This window comes from Pseudophryne corroboree, chromosome 1, assembly GCF_028390025.1.
Source record: "Pseudophryne corroboree isolate aPseCor3 chromosome 1, aPseCor3.hap2, whole genome shotgun sequence".
Classification (NCBI taxonomy): domain Eukaryota; kingdom Metazoa; phylum Chordata; class Amphibia; order Anura; family Myobatrachidae; genus Pseudophryne; species Pseudophryne corroboree.
In genome coordinates, this window is record NC_086444.1 from 703,974,840 (window position 1) to 703,993,945 (window position 19,106).

Here is a 19,106-nt window from a genome sequence, read left to right on the forward strand (position 1 = left end):
GGAGATCCGTATAGTTGCGATATGATGAGGCTTTCAGAGCACAGGTAGAGGGTGGGAAACCCATTGACTTTGTAATTAGGGATGTAGACATTTGGCTTAGAGCCCAGGCTAGCGGCTTGGCCTAACACGCAGAAGCAGGACTTTAAATTTTGAGCATTTAGTGAGTGACGTTGTACCCAGGCAAAGTGCAAATTCAGGCATAATACACATTTTGTAACTCAAACCACTCTGCCTAAGATTGCAAAAGGGCCAATCGCTCACAAAAGCAACATGCAGCAGCAGGGCCTAGCAAAAGCAATTAGTCCAGTGAACCTGAGCGGGATATTGGAGTGGCTGGCTAGGTATCCCAAACTTCTTGAAGCCAACCTGCTGCAGAACTGTTTCAGGGATGGATTTATAATCCCAATAACAAGAGAAGTCCCCCCTACGGGTAGCAGCAGGAGTCTAAAATCTATCAAGGAGCAACCACTGGTGGTCCATGACAAGACTGCGAAGGAGTCAGAATTCATAAAAAAAACAATTTGCAGATTTTTTCCCCAGATTTAAAGATTCCTCAATCCACCAATCTGCACCTATACATTACAGATATTTTTCAATGATTTGCAGATCATTTTCAGACCTAATCGCTGGGCTGCAAACTTTGTGGTCCTGCGTTCGGATAGTCGCCACCTCCAGGGGGAGTGTAAATTCGCCGTGCAAGTATCCGATCCCATGTATACATAGAGCTGCAAAAATCCACACAGTCTTTGCGCAGCCCAGGATTTACTCCTACAGTGCGATGAGAACAGGCTGATCGGGGCCGGAGCTGACGTCAGACACCCTCCCTGAAAACGCTTGGACACGCCTGCGTTTTTCCGGACACTCCCAATAAACAGTCAGTTACCACCCACAAACGTCTTCCTCCTTCCAATCACCTTGCGGAAGCCCGTGCGATTGGATTTTTCACACAATCACATTGCTGACCAGCGATGCCCTTTGTTGTTGTCCACCGTGCGAGCGCATTGCGGTGCATGCTCAGTTAGTACCTGATCACCCGCTGCGCGAAAACGCACAGTAGCAATCAGGTCTGAATCACCCCCACAGATCTGCCAATCTGAAAAGCATATCAGTTTACTAGAAATGGTCTGCAAATCTGCTAATTGTTACCATACACTAGCAATTTACAGCCCCAATTGATATGTGAAATCCAATATGCTGGACAAACTGTTTTAAAAATCGCAATCGATTTTTGGTCTTGTTAATTGCTAAGTTGTTAATATCACAAGGAGTGTACTGTCTCTGGTGACTTGTTGAGTGTTGCTAAGAGAAAAGAGCACTGGCGCCTATCTTAAGTGCAGCAATTGTGCAGCCTGAGGAAGGTACTGCATTAAAGTTTACAATTTATATTATGGCAAGTTGCTAGCCACTTCCTATACTAAGCACTGTAGCGTCCTAACATATACTGTGAAACATACAGTAATTCCCGATAAGGTGGTGCTAGCCACGGTTTATCAGGGATTACTGTATGTTTCACAGTATGGGTATAAAAGATAATGAAATAGCGGTCAATGACTATGGGTAATTGAATTCTCCCCTTAATTGGTTTATGTCACGATCCGGGTATCTGGACGCCATTACCTGCCGTTTAGGTGTCTTCTGAGACTGGCCCAGCGTTCCAAATCCGGATCTCATCTGTGTCAACACTCTGCACATCCCTCCTGTCATTCTGAGACACTACCACAGCGGCGCCATGTTTGAATCCAACATGGCGTCTCCAGTCCTCCGCCGCCGTTACTGTGTTATTGCTGCAGGTTCTCAGAATCATGTATCATGCCTGCCGCGGCCTCTGCTGCCCTCCAAGTGTCTCAGCATATAACAGTCATCTGGCGTCTCCTGTCCTCCGCGGCCGGCGCCGCCATTATCATTATGTTTGCACATTTCATTTCAAACCAGTTTTCCCTCCAGGTTCCAGCATGGGCGCAGCCATGTTGGATTTGATCACATGCTCCAATTCCTCCAATCCACCGTCTCTGGAATCTGCATAATTGCCCAGCCAATGCCTGCATAGCAGCAGGTATAAGTATCCTGTGTCTGGGCCAGATAGAGTTCAGTGCTTTGAATGTCATACCTTATTCCAGTCTCTCTCTCCTGTGGCTTGTTTTTCCAGGTTCCAGTTCCTGTCTCCAGCATCCACAAAGAGACCCGCACCTGCCTTCCATCTTGCAGTGCAGCCTGACTCTACAGCCTTCCGTGGCTGTCCAGTTTCCAGCTATCTACTATCTGCTTCCAAGCAGCCAGCTTTCAACTGATTCCAGCTTCTACCAAACACCGGTGCTGATCCAGCGGATCCTATCTTACCAGCAGTATCCACTACCACCGGTAATCATCTTTCAGCTATTCTGTTTCTACGCTCCCTAGCATCTCACATCATTCACTCTGTGTTTTATCACCTGGCTGGTTCCATCCAGCATCCACTCCGTGACTTTAGTACCTGGCTGATTCCATTCAGCATCCACTCTGCATTTCATCACCTGGCTGATTCCACTCAGCATCCACTCCGTGTCTTACCACCTGGCTGGTTCCATCCAGCTGATACAGCAGCATACTCAAGTTACAGATTCACCTGCTACAACTACTGGCATGTTCCTCGGCTATTTCTACAACTACAACCAGGCCTGGTAAGGTGATTCCATCAAAGGACTTTTACATCTGTTCTAAACCTACCAGTGCTCTGAGAAACCTTCTATGGTTATGTATTCCAGGAACTGTGTTATTTGCCACTGTCTTTGCTAAACTTGAATACTGCTTGTTATCACACGGAGTCTGTTAATAAACTTTTATTTTGAATTTTAAACTGGTTGTCATGGTCACACCTTCGGGTAATCATTCTGCACTTACATGTCCAGGGGTCTGATTAAACCTCCCAGGTTTAATTTCATCTCAGCCCCTACAACTGAGGCTTCCTCTCGTCAGCCTAAACCCTCAGTTGTGACAGTTTATAATTTTGCTGAATTTTCTTTCTTTATGCAAAAGAATAGTACCTGAGTCTATTTTGCACTTATCACCATTTGAAGACAGTAACCTATACAGTATGCTTAGAATTGCTTTAGAATATAGGGGAAGATGTTTGAAGCAGTTAAAGGAGGGGAGAAGCGAACCAGTGGAGAAGTTGCCCATGGCAACCAATTTATTTATTTATTTATTAACAGTTTCTTATATAGCGCAGCATATTCCTATTTATTTATTTATTAACAGTTTCTTATATAGCGCAGCATATTCCGTTGCGCTTTACAATTAGAACAACAGTAATAGAACAAAACTGGGTAAAAACAAAGAGATATAGAGGTAGGAAGGCCCTGCTCGCAATCTTACAATCTATAGGGAAATAGGCATAGATACACAAGGATTGATGCTACCTATTGCATAATGGTCCACCAGATTGCTAGGTTCTTAATGGGTTGTATGATGATACCCCACAAAGTTGGCCAAGTGTCAGGAGGGTGTGAGACTAAAGAAAGACAAGATATGTGATGTTATGAATACTCTACAGAGGATGTAATTAGATAGGGAAACACTGAAGGTTATGTGGGTGGGTCTGGAATTTGATAGGCTTGTCTGAAGAGGTGAGTTTTCAGGGAACATTTAAAGGTTTGGAGACTAGAGGCGAGTCTTACTGTGCGTGGGAGAGCATTCCACAGAGTAGGTGAAGCACGGATAAAGTCCTGTAATTTTGAGTGTGAACAAGTAATGCGTGTGGATGAGAGACGTAGATCTTGTGCAGAGCGGAGAGGTCGGGTAGGGAGATATTTTGAGATGAGTGCAGAGATGTATGTTGGTGCATTTTGGTTAATAGCCTTGTATGTGAGTAAAAGTATTTTATATTTAATACGGTAGAATACCGGTAACCAATGGAGGGACTGACAGAGCGGATCTGCAGACGATGAACGTCTGGCAAGGAAGATTAGCCTCGCAGCTGCATTCAAAATGGATTGTAGTGGTGAGAGCCTATGTTTGGGAAGACCGGTCAGGAGACTATTACAATAATCAATGCGGGAGATAATGAGAGCATGGATTAGAGTTTTTGCTGTGTCTTGTGTAAGATAAGGGCGTATTTTGGATATGTTTCTTAGATGTATGTAACATGATCTTGAGACAGATTGAATGTGGGTAACAAAGGACAGTTCAGAGTCAAGAATGACACCTAGGCAGCGAGCTTGTGGGGTAGGGGTGATTGCAGAGTTCTCAACAGTGATAGAGATATCAGGTTGGAAACTACTATTGGCCGGTGGAAATATAATTAATTCTGTTTTGGAAATATTAAGTTTGAGGTGGCGAGATGTCATCCAAGATGAAATGGCAGAAAGGCATTCAGTGACGCGGCCCAATACAGATGGTGACAAATCAGGGGAGGATAGGTAGATTTGAGTATCATCCGCATACAGATGGTACTGAAATCCGAAAGAGTTGATTAGTTTGCCAAGAGATGTGGTATAGATAGAGAAAAGCAGAGGACCTAGGACTGAGCCTTGCGGTACTCCAACTGAGAGAGGTAGCGAAGGAGAGGTGGAATCAGAGAAACGAACACTGAAGGAGCGATTAGATAGGTAGGATGAGAACCAAGAAAGGGCTGTGTCCTGAATACCTAGGGATTGTAGTGTTTGTATGAGAAGAGAGTGGTCAACAGTGTCAAAAGCAGCAGAGAGATCAAGGAGAATAAGTAGAGAGTAATGTCCTTTAGATTTAGCAGTGACCAAATCATTCACTACCTTAGTCAGTGCTGTCTCTGGAGTGTTGGGCACGAAATCCTGACTGAAGTGGGTACAGTAGGCTGTGTGAGTTAAGAAAGTGTGTGAGGCGAGTGTAGGCTAGTCTCTCAAGTAGCTTGGAGGGGCATGGGAGCTGAGAGATTGGACGATAGTTAGGACAATCAGCTGCTACTTATACTTTTATAGAATGCACTTAAGAAATGTTGCCTCAATGCTGATTGGTTGCCATAGGCAACTTTTCCACTCATTTTACTGCTTCATATATCACTTCATAGTACTGTGTATTTTATCAGTAAGGAAACAGGGAGATTTCTAAACCTACAGTCATAAGATTGGTACCCATGTCATCCCTGATGAAGCCGTCATAAGTGAAACATGTTGGGTGGTGACTGATCTCCAATTGATTCAGTGGACATTTTGTGGAGATTTCCCAGCACCTGCAAGGAGCTCGCACTCAAATTTGGGTGAGGTTAGATGTACGTGGACCCGGAATAGAAAGATTCAGTGATATGCAAATTGACATTTTTTTTTTCATTGTATTTTAATCCATTGTTTTATTATTGTTAAACATCACAATGAGTGGCCTGATTTCATTTTTGGGTGGTTTTGGTGCATGCATGTAATTTCAGGAGAAATTAGATTGGTTATAAGAGGAAAATATCCCAAGAGAAGATGCCAACATTAAGGATACTTCAGATAAACAAATATTCAAGTTTGTATTATGTATGCACAATATATATTTTATAATTGTTTATGAGAAAACAATAAAAAAATATAGAACCAATACATTTTTATCAGCACCCTCTTGATGTGTGTGTTTGTGATCTGTTTTTAGATTATATTTGGCAAGGGTTCTTTACCAGGAGGAGTAGCTTCTGTGCCTGAAAAGAGTTGGAATTAGACTTGTATTACATTTTATACTGTGTATTGAGTGCAGGAACATTTTGTCGAGCTAGCACTGCTACTTCCCTATTTCAGTACAGTTATACGATATGTAATCAGCAAGCATTTATTTGACTAAATGGCCTTTCTCTGCATGCTGCTACACGTTGGCGATCACACCACCTTCAATATGGTAAGGACTAATTCCCTACTGAGAAGTAAACCTCTGAACCAGTCTTTTGTGGTAGTGAGCAGCTTGAGGGCAAGTTCGGAAACAGTGGGCTCAAAGTCAGGACAGTCGGACAATGGATAAACATTTGGCGCTTACCTAGTAATCATAGAATACAAGCAGATGTAGAGTCCTAGGACACATACATTTTTATTAGCTTTAACAATTATTTCTAATTGAAAGTTTTGTTCTCCCAAGGCATAAGGCTTCCAGGTGGAGTAAATACAGCCTATTCTCCTCCCAGGTTTCTGGAAGTCTAGGTGAGGAGGGGAGGATCTTATCTCTAAATTTCCTTTAGGAGGCGGCAAGCAGAAATAATGGGTGCCCATGGGTATTCGCACCCAAATTGAACAAGTGAATTGCTCAGTTGGGTGCAGGACACCCAATAAGAATTTAATTCCCCCATGGTTTCCGTTGTGCAGCACCAGGCTTTACTCATCACGGCACTGCAGCCCTGGGCCTGATATTCCCAGTTGCAGTGATCTACAACACTTTTTTACTGAACATATACATTGTCCCTATGTCTGACGGCTTTACCCTTGCTTACACTGCACCACACAGACCTTTAACCATGGTATTGCCGTTCCTGCCGTAGTTTCATATTTATAAACATTTTCTGCTCCCACCGTTAACCTCTCATATGCTGCAGTAACCGTTTTGTACACATGGGAACGAAACTGGTAACTAGTCACAAGCATAGGCGCCAATTCCGTGAGTGCTCCCGGGCCCGAGCACCCACGGAAAATCATGAGCACCCACCAGGGCTGGCGCTACCATGAATAGACAGCTATGAACACCGACGGATGATTCACGGGTCCAGCTAGCGCAGCCGCCGCTGTCCGTCACCTCAACACTGGAAGTACACTGGTTACTGCAGTGCCAGTGCTCCGTTGGGGAGAGGACTCATGGTGAGTTCACATAGAGAGAGGCACTGAGATATTTTAATTAATTGTGAGGAATGTAGTGCAGTGTGAAAAAATGGGGAATATGCTGTCGTAATGTGTAAAAAAGGGAACTCTGCTGCCATAAACTGTAAAAAGGTGACTGCTGTCGTAATGTGTAAAAAGGGGGACTCTGCTGCCGTAATGTGTAAAAAAGGGAACTCTGCTGCCGTAAACTGTAAAAAGGTGACTGCTGTCGTAATGTGTAAAAAGGGGGACTCTGCTGCCGTAATGTGTAAAAAAGGGAACTCTGCTGCCATAAACTGTAAAAAGGTGACTGCTGTCGTAATGTGTAAAAAGGGGGACTTTGCTGCCGTAATGTGTAAAAAGGGGGACTGCTGCTGTAATGTGTAAAAAGGGGGACTGCTGCCGTAATGTGTAAAAAGGGAACTGCTGCCTTAATGTGTAAAAATGGGGACTGCTGCCGTAATGTGTAAAAAGGGGGACTACTGCCGTAATGTGTAAAAAGGGGACCATGCTGCTGTAATGTGTAAAAAGGGGAACTGCTGCCGTAATGTGTAAAGAGGGGACTCTGCTGCCGTAATGTGTAAAAAAAGGGGTCCATGCTACAGTAATGTGTAAAAAGGGGACCATGCTGCTGTAATGTGTAAAAAGGGGGACTACTGCCGTAATGTGTAAAGAGGGGACTCTGCTGCTGTAATGTGTAAAAAAAAGGGGTCCATGCTACAGTAATGTGTAAAAAGGGGACCATGCTGCTGTAATGTGTAAAAAGGGGGACTACTGCTGTAATGTGTAAAGAGGGGACTCTGCTGCCGTAATGTGTAAAAAAAGGGGTCCATGCTACAGTAATGTGTAAAAAGGGGGTCTCTGCTGCCGTAATGTGTAAAAAGGGGGACTACTGCCGTAATGTATAAAGAGGGGACTCTGCTGCCGTAATGTGTAAAAAAAGGGGTCCATGCTACAGTAATGTGTAAAAAGGGGGTCTCTGCAGCCTTAATGTGTAAACAGGGGACTCTGCTGCTATAATGTGTAAAGAGGGGACTCTGCTGCCGCAAATTGAATAATGGAGACTACTGTGTTGTGTAACATGAATTGGTATTATTTTGTGACCACGCCTCTTCCCCGTGAAGCCACTCCCCTATATTTTTGGCTTGAGCACCCACCAGCAAAAGCATAAATCGGCATCTCTGGTCACAACATAAGTTGTCTTAAGTATAGGTTTTGCGTGTAGGTGATAGCTTTCAATGTAAAGACCTGATGAAAACAATGTGGTATCCAAAGACTAGTTTGTAAATACAGTTTGCAAAGTACAATGCAAATGCCTATTTTTTTCAGAGCTAAGGGGGGTCATCAATACCTCATATTAGGCATTACATGCAGTTAATTTAATTAAGCAATATTTACCAGCATTGAAATGCCAAAATAATGTGTAAAAAAAATGTATTAATGGGATATAAATATTTCATTTTACATTTACCGCTAGTTTTACACATATAGTTCATACTGTACTGATATGAGTATTTTGCGCTGATAAAATTTTACACAGAAGGTCTCAATTTTTGCTGTTTTCCAAAAGAAATCCAAAATAAGAAAGCTGTAGGTAAAATTTAGGCTAGAGATCAGTTGCTTTGTATGCATTACCACATACACTGTCTGAACAGACAGGAATGAAGAATGCTGCGCTTACAGGAAGCCAAGAAATTGATGCAGACTATTGATTGTTCTCTGTCCTTTACCTACATCAGTGGTTCTCAAATTGTGTGCCGTGGCACCCTGGGGTGCCGTGAGGCTCTTGCAGGGGTGCCTTGGGTTGGTGGTCAAGGAACAAATCAAATTATTTATTGTTAAAGTGATAGACAAAATCAGTGCTAGTGGCTGCCAATCATAAAACATGTGGACAATCAGAAGCACAACTGTACACCACCACATAACTTAACCTATGGATGAGAGGAAGGCTTAATTTAATATTTTCCTTTCAAATAGATCAATAATAAACATCTATCCTAGGGGTGCCGTGATAAAAATGCTTATACTCTAGGGCGCCATGATTCAAGAAAGTTTGAGAACCACTGACCTACGTGCTTCTTCCATTGTATTGTATTTGAATAAGTGTCATAGGGGTATATGCAATTCCGGACGAATTGCGCCTTTTTTTCGTCCGTTTTAAAATTCGACTGTACTCAACAGCCGCAGCCCTCCCGCCGGGACCATGAATTCACCATATGCAATACAAAACGCATTCGACACTCCCCTTGTCGAATAACGGACCAATCGTCGAGTAGTGGGCGTCCTGGATTCGACTTCCCGCCGTTTTAATCCCTTTAAAGGGCTTGTTTGCTGCGTGCTCAGCAGCCATTTTGTGAACCTGCAGAGAGGTGTGTGGAGGTGCTGCAGAGCTAGCAAATTGGTTGTTTGCTGTGGTTTTCGTTTGGACACCCAGCAGGCTTTAATCCAGGACGGACAGGAGACCTGTTACCCCGGAGGAGAGTCGTTTTAGGAGCAATTTCTACATTTTTAGGTAAGTACCACATGTGGGTCTGGTGTTGCATGTATGTGTTTGTGTAGTGGGGGTTGCCATGAGGTGTACATGGGGTGTTTGGGGTATGTCTTTGGGGTGTTTGGGGTATGTATATATATATATATGTGTGCAGGTATGTGTATAGCTCCTGCTTGTATTGCTGCATTTTTGGGGGGAGTTTTGTGTTTTGGGGTAGTTTTTCACGTTTTTTTTTTCTTCAGAAAATGACTTTTTGGGTCATGCTTTTGCATTTGTGTACCTCCAGCATGTGCAGGGATGTTTTTTGTCTTGTTTGGGGTGATTTTAGTGCGTGTCGGTATCCATGTGGTCGACATGTGATGTTGTTTGTTTGCCAAAACAGGTTTGTTTGCTCCTATTTTAGCACTGGTGTACCTCCAGCATGTGCAGGGATGCTTTTTGGCTTGTTTGGGGTGACTTGGAGCAAGTTTGTGTCAGCCATGTGGTCGACATGTCATGTCGTTTGTTTGCCAAACATGTTTTTTTGCTCCTATTTTAGCACTGGTGTACCTCCAGCATGTGCATGGATGCTTTTTGGCTTGTTTGGGGTGACTTGGAGCAAGTTTGTGTCAGCCATGCGGTCGACATGTCATGTCGTTTGTTTGCCAAACATGTTTTTTTGCTCCTATTTTAGCACTTGTGTATCTCCAGCATGTGCAGGGATGCTTTTTGGCTTGTTTGGGGTGACTGTGTGTCAGCCATTTTGTGTGTGTCAGCCATTTTGTTTGTGTCAGCCATTTTGTGTTAGCACTGGTTGACCTCCAGTATGTGCAGGGATGCTTGTACGAGGGTTTTGGCTTATATGGATGGTTTTTTTTTTATATATTCTTTTTTTTTTTTTAATGTGTGTGTTTGGTCCTGCTTGAGAACTGGGGTCCCAGCAGCATGACGTGTGGTTGCATGTAATTTTGTAATGTGTGTTAAATTTGTAAAAATATATATTTTTTCTTTTTACAACAGAGATGTCCAGGGACAAGCGGGCACGATCCACCCCTTCCCCCCACCCCTCAGAAGAACTTTCCCTGCATAGCAACGAGGAGTGGGAGCCGACTCAGGAGGAGGATACGACCGATCATGCATGTAGTGACCAGCCGCGGTCGTCAAATGGAGAAGTAAAAGAAAAAGCCTAGAAAGGTAAATACTGACAACACCTGCAGACACAATAGCATCCAACTTGACACACCCTAGTTTGCGCACTGCCATGCACACCTACAGGTATCTTTGCGCACTGCCAGGGATACTGACACTCACAGGTACATACCGATCTTAGTAAATGCATGTTTGTTTGTTTTTAATCCCTAAAGGCAAGAAGCCGCCAGCCAGAGGAGCAGTCGGAGGAGGAAGCCTCTGGTGAAGATGCAGGACCGAAGAAGCTGCGTGGACCCAGATACACTGAGGCGGAAAACTGTGCCCTAGTGGATGGCGTCGACAGGTCCTACGACGTTCTGTATGGACCAAGGGCACAGACCACAGCAGCTAAGACCAAACGAAACATCTGGGATGCCATCGCGAGACAAGTCACTGCAGTATCTGGAAACCGCCGGAGCACCAGAAACTGCATGAAGCGGTACAGTGATTGCCGCAGACAGACCAAGAAGAAGATGGGGATTCAGCGCCGACATGAGACAGCTACGGGAGGTGGTCCGGCTCTCAATCTGAAGTGGCTACCCTGGGAGAACGTTATTAAAAGGCGCATGAACCCTGCCATGGTCGAAGGAGTTCGCGGAGGTGTGGACTCTAGCCGTCCTGCTGGCTTTCCAGAGGAGGAAGAACCGCCCAGAAGACGGAAGACGGCGGGAGACAAGCAGTCCAAAAGGAGGCCTGATGGTAAGAATACATTCAGATGAGCTGTACTAAATCTTTTTTTTTTTTTTTGTATTTGCTAATGTGTTTTGTTTTTTTCCACAGACACGCCTGCCCAGAGGACATCACCTGCGCGCAGACCATCACCTGCGCAGCAGGCATCGACAGCAGCGCGCGGACCATCACCTGCGCAGCAAGCATTGGGAGCGCGCAGATCATCACCTGCGTGCCACACATAGTCATCGCGCAGAAAGTCACCTGTGCGCCAGACGTCGTCAGCGCGCAGACCATCACCTGCGCGCCAGACATCAGCGCGCAGAACGTCACCTGTGCGCCAAACACCGTCGGCGACCACACCACCAGATGGGCCCCAAACTACATCTCCTGCGCGCAGGCCATCACCAGATCGTCATCTCTCCAGGAGCTCTGGGACTGTGACGAAGAGAGCCTCAACAAGACACTACCCTTGTGGACCCATCACCCGAACTGTTTGAGTCTACAGGGTTAACGGATGAGACTTTTCTTGGGTTTGAAGACAGCCGTGCAGAAGTATCCAGCCGGACCCTTGAAAAGTCTCCAGAATTAAGGACAAGTGAAGCTCCTGGAGCAGCGGCACCTCAGGATGGAGAAGGTTTGTATTTACTTTTTTTTTTGGGGGGGGGGATGGGAGGGGTGGTGGGGGGGTGCACCAGTTTTGTATAGTTTATTAACTTTAATTTTTTTTTTCTATTGCAAACAGAGGTGCCACGGACCAGCAGAGGACTTGCGTCGGGGATTGGTCCCTTCTACAGGCCAGATCTCCTACAGGATTCGTCAGAGGATGACGAGGTGGAAGTGCAGCAGCCTGCTGTTTCTACATCCCTGTGTAAGTAAATATCGAATTGTGAGCCTTCAAACAAATGTATGAATGTGTATAATAATTTCTAATTTTCTTTTCAGCTGCACAAATGCAATTGGTGGCAGACGTACAGGAAGGGCAGGATCCCTCAAATGTTCAGAGGGTACACACCCTGGCATCCCAGATTACTTCCCGCCGGGATACTTACACGAATGTCGTTGGAACCAGACTGGACGCCATTGAGAGGACAATGGAGAAGATGGCAAACGGTCTGGTTGAAATGCAAAAGGCTCATGCCGACAGCACGGCCGAAATTCAAAAGACCAGACGAGAAGATCACAGGGAGACTATGGACATCCTTCACATTCTGGCCACATCCATGAACCGGCTGGTGGAGAACACATCATGCCTGGCACACAGCGTTGACAACATGTCGGAGAGCCAACGACATTCGGCATCCAGCCAACAGATCATCGCAACCACACTGCAGATGATGTACGATAAGCTCCCAGAGCCAGCTCATCAACACGCTGGTGATCCACCACTTCCGCCATCACAAGCCACATGGACGCCTCCTTCCCTTCCTCCACCACCATCCTGGTATAGACGGTCACAGCTGTACCAAGGATATACAGGGATGTACCCCACCCACCAGATGCCTCCACCACCAACACCGACCGCAACATCTACACCCGCACGGGCACCGAGGCCAAGTCAACACACTCCCCAGCCGCCCAGGGCATCGACGCCCCATCAGGAGGAAGAAGAGGATCCGGACGGACAACCACCATAAGCCCGGTCGTATTGTTTTAGTTACTGTTATGTTTTTCATGTATCCCTTTCTCCCCCTCCCATTAGTTTTTTTTTTTTTCTTACTATTGTTTTATATGTGTTGGGCTCCCCCACCCGTGACCGGGTATTACCAAGGAGCTTTATGTCTAGGCATACATGCGCGGGCATGTATGCGGGCGCGTGTGGTAACGGATGAAAGCTCCTTGTGGCTACATGTATGATGGGCCAAAGAGCTATTCTGATACCACTTTTTTTTTTTACCAAAAAAATCCTTTTTGTATTGGTGTACAATAGGCTTTCACTGTTGTGTGAATTTACTATTCACTAGTGTTTATTTTTGGCTTATTCATAGGATTGGGTGGAAAATTGAAGTGGACGGCATAGTTCGTGTTTTGCATACCAAGGTGAGTAAAGCCATGTTTCAATGTATATATTCAAGAAACTTTGTACCGCCTGCCCTTGTGGAACCACACAGCCCAACAATGGGTCATGCTGGGCTGTGTGGTTCCACAAGGGCAGGCGTGTCAAAGTGCTGACCACTGACACCACTATTCCACTTTGGACCGCCTGCCCTTGTGGAACCACACAGCCCAACAATGGGTCATGCTGGACTGTGTGGTTCCACAAGGGCAGGCGTGTCAAAGTGCTGACCACTGACACCACTATTCCACTTTGGACCACCTGCCCTTGTGGAACCACACAGCCCAGCAATGGGTCATGCTGGGCTGTGTGGTTCCACAAGTGCAGGCGTGTCAAAGTGCTGACCACTGACACCACTATTCCACTTTGGACCGCCTGCCCTTGTGGAACCACACAGCCCAGCAATGGGTCATGCTGGGCTGTGTGGTTCCACAAGTGCAGGAGTGTCAAAGTGCTGACCACTGACACCACTATTCCACTTTGGACCGCCTGCCCTTGTGGAACCACACAGGCCAGCAATGGGTCATGCTGGGCTGTATGGTTCCACAAATGTTCTTGGGGAAGGAATGAACATGACATCATTAGTGTCTTTACTTAATATGTTTTTTTTCCCCACAGATATCTACACAAGAAAAGAATGTAAAGAAGAACAAACTACTTTTTTGTTTTATTACATTTCATTTTTTATTTCAAAAATCAAATACAATGTTATATATTTCTTCAATAAATTTTAAAAATGAGAAGTTTTGTGTGGTTTTTATTTAAATTATTAGTAAATACAATGTAAAATATGAGATGCAGTGGTATTGTGTTAGGTCGCCCATGGTACAGCAGGGGAACTGTCGTGTCCCTTTTCATCCATGAAGATTCAAGCCACTTGGGAAGGATACTCCGCAAGACCTGTGGAAGAGAATAGTATGAGGTTCCAGCTATTGATAGTGTCACCCTTCTATGGAAAAGGAAAAGGTACAAGCAACACGACACAAGCAGGTTACAGCGGCCCCAAATGCAACCCTCCGGCACTTGCGTAACTACACATCCAAACATTCCCTTACGCAGCGTAAGCATTGCTGTCAGGGCATGGTTGGATGTGCAGTTTTGCAAATGCCGGAGGGCTACACTTGGGACACGCCGGGGTGACTTTGGACAAAAGGGAGTTTTGGGCAATACATCTCACCTGAGCGGGGTTGTCTGCTACATGGCGGAGGTTCAGGTCCACATCACAAGTAGGTCGCCCATGGAACATCAGGGGAAATGTCGTGTCTCTTCACATCCACGCCACTTGGGAAGGATACTCCGCAAGACCTGTGGAAGAGAATAGTATGAGGTTCCAGCTATAGGTAATAGTGTCCCCCAGGTATGGAAAAGACAAGGTACAAGCAACACTTTTTGACACAAGCAGGTTACAGCGGCCTTTGTCCCAAATGCAGCACTCCGGCACTTGCGTAACTACACATCCAAACATTCCCTGACGCAGCGTAAGCATTGCTGTCAGGGCATGATTGGATGTGCAGTTTTGCAAATGCCGGAGGGCTACACTTGGGACACGCCGGGGTGACTTTGGACAAGAGGGAGTTTTGGGCAATACATCTCACCTGAGGGGGTTATCTGCTACATGGCGGAGGTTCAGGTCCACATCACAAGTAGGTCGCCCATGGAACATCAGGGGAAATGTCGTGTCTCTTCACATCCACGCCACTTGGGAAGGATACTCCGCAAGACCTGTGGAAGAGAATAGTATGAGGTTCCAGCTATTGGTAATAGTGTCACCCTTCTATGGAAAAGGAAAAGGTACAAGCAACACGACACAAGCAGGTTACAGCGGCCCCAAATGCAACACTCTGGCACTTGCGTAACTACACATCCAAACATTCCCTGACACAGCGTAAGCATTGCTGTCAGGGCATGATTGGATGTGCAGTTTTGCAAATGCCAGAGGGCTACACTTGGGACACGCCGGGGTGACTTGGACAGGAGGGGGTTTTGGGCAATACATCTCACCTGAGGGGGGTTGTCTGCTACATGGCGGAGGTTCAGGTCCACATCACAAGTAGGTCGCCCATGGAACATCAGGGGAAATGTCGTGTCTCTTCACATCCACGCCACTTGGGAAGGATACTCCGCAAGACCTGTGGAAGATAATAGCATGAGGTTCCAGCTATTGGTAATAGTGTCACCCTTCTATGGAAAAGGAAAAGGTACAAGCAACACGACACAAGCAGGTTACAGCGGCCCCAAATGCAACCCTCCGGTACTTGAGAAACTACACATCCAAACATTTCCTGACGCAGCGTAAGCATTGCTGTCAGGGCATGATTGGATGTGCAGTTTTGCAAATGCCGGAGGGCTACACTTGGTACACGCCGGGGTGACTTTGGACAAGAGGGAGTTTTGGGCAATACATCTCACCTGAGCGGGGTTGTCTGCTACATGGCGGAGGTTCAGGCCCACATCACAAGTAGGTCGCCCATGGAACATCAGGGGAAATGTCGTGTCTCTTCCCATCCACGCCACTTGGGAAGGATACTCCGCAAGACCTGTGGAAGAGAATAGTATAAGGATCCAGCTATTGGTAATAGTGTCCCCCAGGTATGGAAAAGACAAGGTACAAGCAACACTTTTTGACACAAGCAGGTTACAGCGGCCTTTGTCCCAAATGCAGCACTCCGGCACTTGCGTAACTACACACCCAAACATTCCTTGACGCAGCGTAAGCATTGCTGTCAGGGCATGATTGGATGTGCAGTTTTGCAAATGCTGGAGGGCTACACTTGGGACACGCCGGGGTGACTTTTAACAAGAGGGAGTTTTGGGCAATACATCTCGCCTGAGCGGGGTTGTCTGCTACATGGCGGAGGTTCAGGTCCACATCACAAGTAGGTCGCCCATGGAACATTTGGATAACGGGTCCAATATTTGCGGCAACCCAACAACAGGAGAAAACGGGGTAACAGGTCGTCAATAGGACGAAACTTGGATAACAGGCCTGGGAAGGTGCGTCAACAGGACGTAAAACTCTGAAAAACATAAATAAAGATGTTTTTTTAGAATATTACAATCTCAGTTTACACGATAATACAAATGTTACAAGTATACTCACAGGCAACGGAAAAAAAGCTTTGGATCAATGTCCGTCGGGAATCATCTCCTTCGTCCATACCCACCGGTAGAGCAGAAGAACGGTTCCCGCGTCGGAAAGCACTGCGACGAAGAGTCACCGGCAAACGGTTTGCGACACATATGTTGTGTAAAATACAACATGCATTTACCATGCCGCAAACCTTTGCCGGTGAATACAAAAGAGCACCACCGGAAGTGTCTAAACATCTAAACCGGCTTTTAAGTACACCTAAGGCACGCTCAATTATTTGCCTCGATGCTTTGTGTGTCTCTTGGTAACGTTTTTCTGCTCTACCAACAGGATTAGACAATGGGGTCAAGAGCCACGATTTGTTGGGATAACCCGCATCGCCTATGGAAAAGAAAAAAATGGTGGGTAATATAAAAATAAATAATAATAAAAAAAAAATTAAAATAAATACCTAACAGCCAGCCACCCGGCATGTTTCCTGTTTCGAACTTCTCAAACAGCGATGACTGACTTAGGATGAAGGAGTCGTGAGACGATCCAGGAAATCCCACAAAAATATTCAAAAATTTCATGTTGACATCACAGACCGCCTGTACATTCATGGAATGGAAATGTTTTCGGTTCCCAAAACATTCTACCGAATTCCGTGGCGGTCTGATCTGCAGGTGGGTACAGTCAATCGCGCCCAGAACATTGGGAAAATTGTATTTGGTAAAAAAGCCTAATTTGATCTCACGACATCCGCTGTCCGTCTCTGGAAATGTGATGAACTGGATCGTCAATTTGCGGAAAGCCCTAATGACCTGGGTTATACAGCGCGACAGTGTCGACTGTGAAAAACCGCATGTTTGAGACAGTGTAGGCTGGAATGTGCCTGACGCCAAAAAATGTAACGTAGCCAGCAGTTTCTGGAAACCGCTGACTGCGCGATTGGTCCGTGCCCGAGGTTCCAGGTCGGCCTCCAACAGAGCGTACAGCGAATATATGTCGCGAGTCGATAAGCGATAATTTTTAATCACCTCGAACTCGCTGAGATCCTCCAGTTCACGCCTAGTGCGATACTGGCGTGGACGTGGAAATGAAACACGCAATACTGACTCACCCAATGCAGACATTTGCTGACTTTGATCCTGATGTTCACCAGCCCTTTCTTCCTCCATGCTTGCAGCCAGCATGAACATCACAACCTGGTCAGAAAAAGGCTCCATTATTGTAGTCAGTACAAAAATAGGATATAAATGAGTTAAAACGCAGGGATTGTCCTAAAAAAACGATTCCACAAGAGAGCTGACTGTAATGGCTCCTTCTCCCTGAAGTCTCAACCGGGAGTGAGGAGATAGGAGGGGCTTTGCAGAAGTGTATCCTGGGTAAAACTGTGGAATCATGGGTACATTTCCCTCAGCAGAGTGAAGAAAAAAATATTCTTTTAAAAAATCAATTAAATAATACTTGTGAGTCAAATAAAGACAAACCAAGTAGATAATCCCTTCAAATATAAATAGATATGCTATTAGCAATCCAAAAAGCAAAAAACCAACAACATTTTTTTAAAATTTTTTATTAGATCCCGCCAGCAAAGTGAGGCGGACTGAAAATGACGAATTTGCTGTCGAAAAGCACTGTTGTTGAATCGTCATTCTTCAATTGAATATACTTTTGTCGAAAAGCCGCATTTTGGCCATTGCAGACATGTAGAATTTTGAAAATGTCGATTTGCAAAAAGTCGAGTCTGAAACGGAAGATATTTTGTCGAAAAGTACTGTATTGCATTGACGAATCCAATTCAACATGTTTTTTTTGTCGAAAATGTCCCGTTTTTCGACTTTCGCGTCAATTCGACCGCAATTGCATATACCCCATAATCTCTTCTTGAAGATCACTGAGCTGCAGCGTTTTTTTCATGCTGTTGCTTTTCTCCCTAGTCTTAATAACATGTCATATGTCCCCTGTGCTGTATATAATATGTTTCAAATTTTTTTTTTTTTTTATAGCTTGTGTTGTCTATAGCTTGTCCCTGGTAATTGAGATACTTTAAGGAGAGACCAAGCTGCTCTTGTAGGTAAGGAGAAAAAATGTTAACTTGTCGTTTCCTACAACAGCACCAGGGTTGGACTGGCCCACAGGGGTACAGGGGGAAAAACCCAGTGGGCCCCACTGCCTGGGGGGGGGGGGGGGGGCGGCATCTCCTCCTCCTCTAGGGATCAGTTACCAGAAAATGTTCTTGAATTATACATTATACATATGTTACCTAATACTGCACATGACTATGGTTTATTGTCTACGGCGCATTTCTGTTATTAATCTGCTATATTATCATGTATGCACTAATAGTATATGATTATATATATATATCAAATGGCCCAGCCCATGCATTCTCTCTGACCATTCTCCTCTGGAAACTGGTCAGACCCCTAAATATGGACCCTAAAACATAATATTTGCAAGACACAAAGGTACTCCATGAGTAAAAAAGTAACACACACTAGGGAAAACTAGCATTTAATTGCAGTACTGGGGTCTACATATGTAGATACTTCTAAAATAACCGTTTTCTGTTACCTCTCATCAAAAGGGATTTATCAAGACAATGTTACTGGGCAGCTGAGTGACGCCCCACTCCCTGGCAACACTGTCCAGTGGCAGTAACAATGAAGGTGTACAAAAGAGAAAGTAATAGAATATGATCAGACAATATGAAAACTTAGTTCCACCAAAATTCTGCTATTAGATGGGAAATGCAGCATCCTTTATTATTTTAATAATTGTTTCCCCCTATATGCATCCATTGCTGCATGTCATTGTACATTTGTTTTTATATGGTTTCACAATAGGGTGACCGCATGTAATATTCACTGGAAACTTAGGTGC

The 19,106-nt window shown here is 45.1% G+C and overlaps 1 protein-coding gene across 6 annotated transcripts in view; it reads left to right on the forward strand.

Annotated features, from left to right (window-relative positions):
- The window catches only part of ZBTB7A (zinc finger and BTB domain containing 7A), a 216,830-nt gene that overhangs the window by 122,548 nt on the left and 75,176 nt on the right, over positions 1 to 19,106 (forward strand). The window contains exons 3-7 of one of the 6 annotated variants that reach the window (XR_010175784.1): positions 10,255 to 10,428; positions 10,599 to 11,121; positions 11,203 to 11,728; positions 11,837 to 11,962; positions 12,037 to 13,125. The exons of the other annotated variants lie outside the window; for them this stretch is intronic. The gene's annotated coding sequence lies outside the window, so the exon portion shown is untranslated. Of the gene's footprint in view, positions 1 to 10,254; positions 10,429 to 10,598; positions 11,122 to 11,202; positions 11,729 to 11,836; positions 11,963 to 12,036; positions 13,126 to 19,106 lie in introns of those variants that run through there. 6 annotated transcript variants of the gene reach the window in all.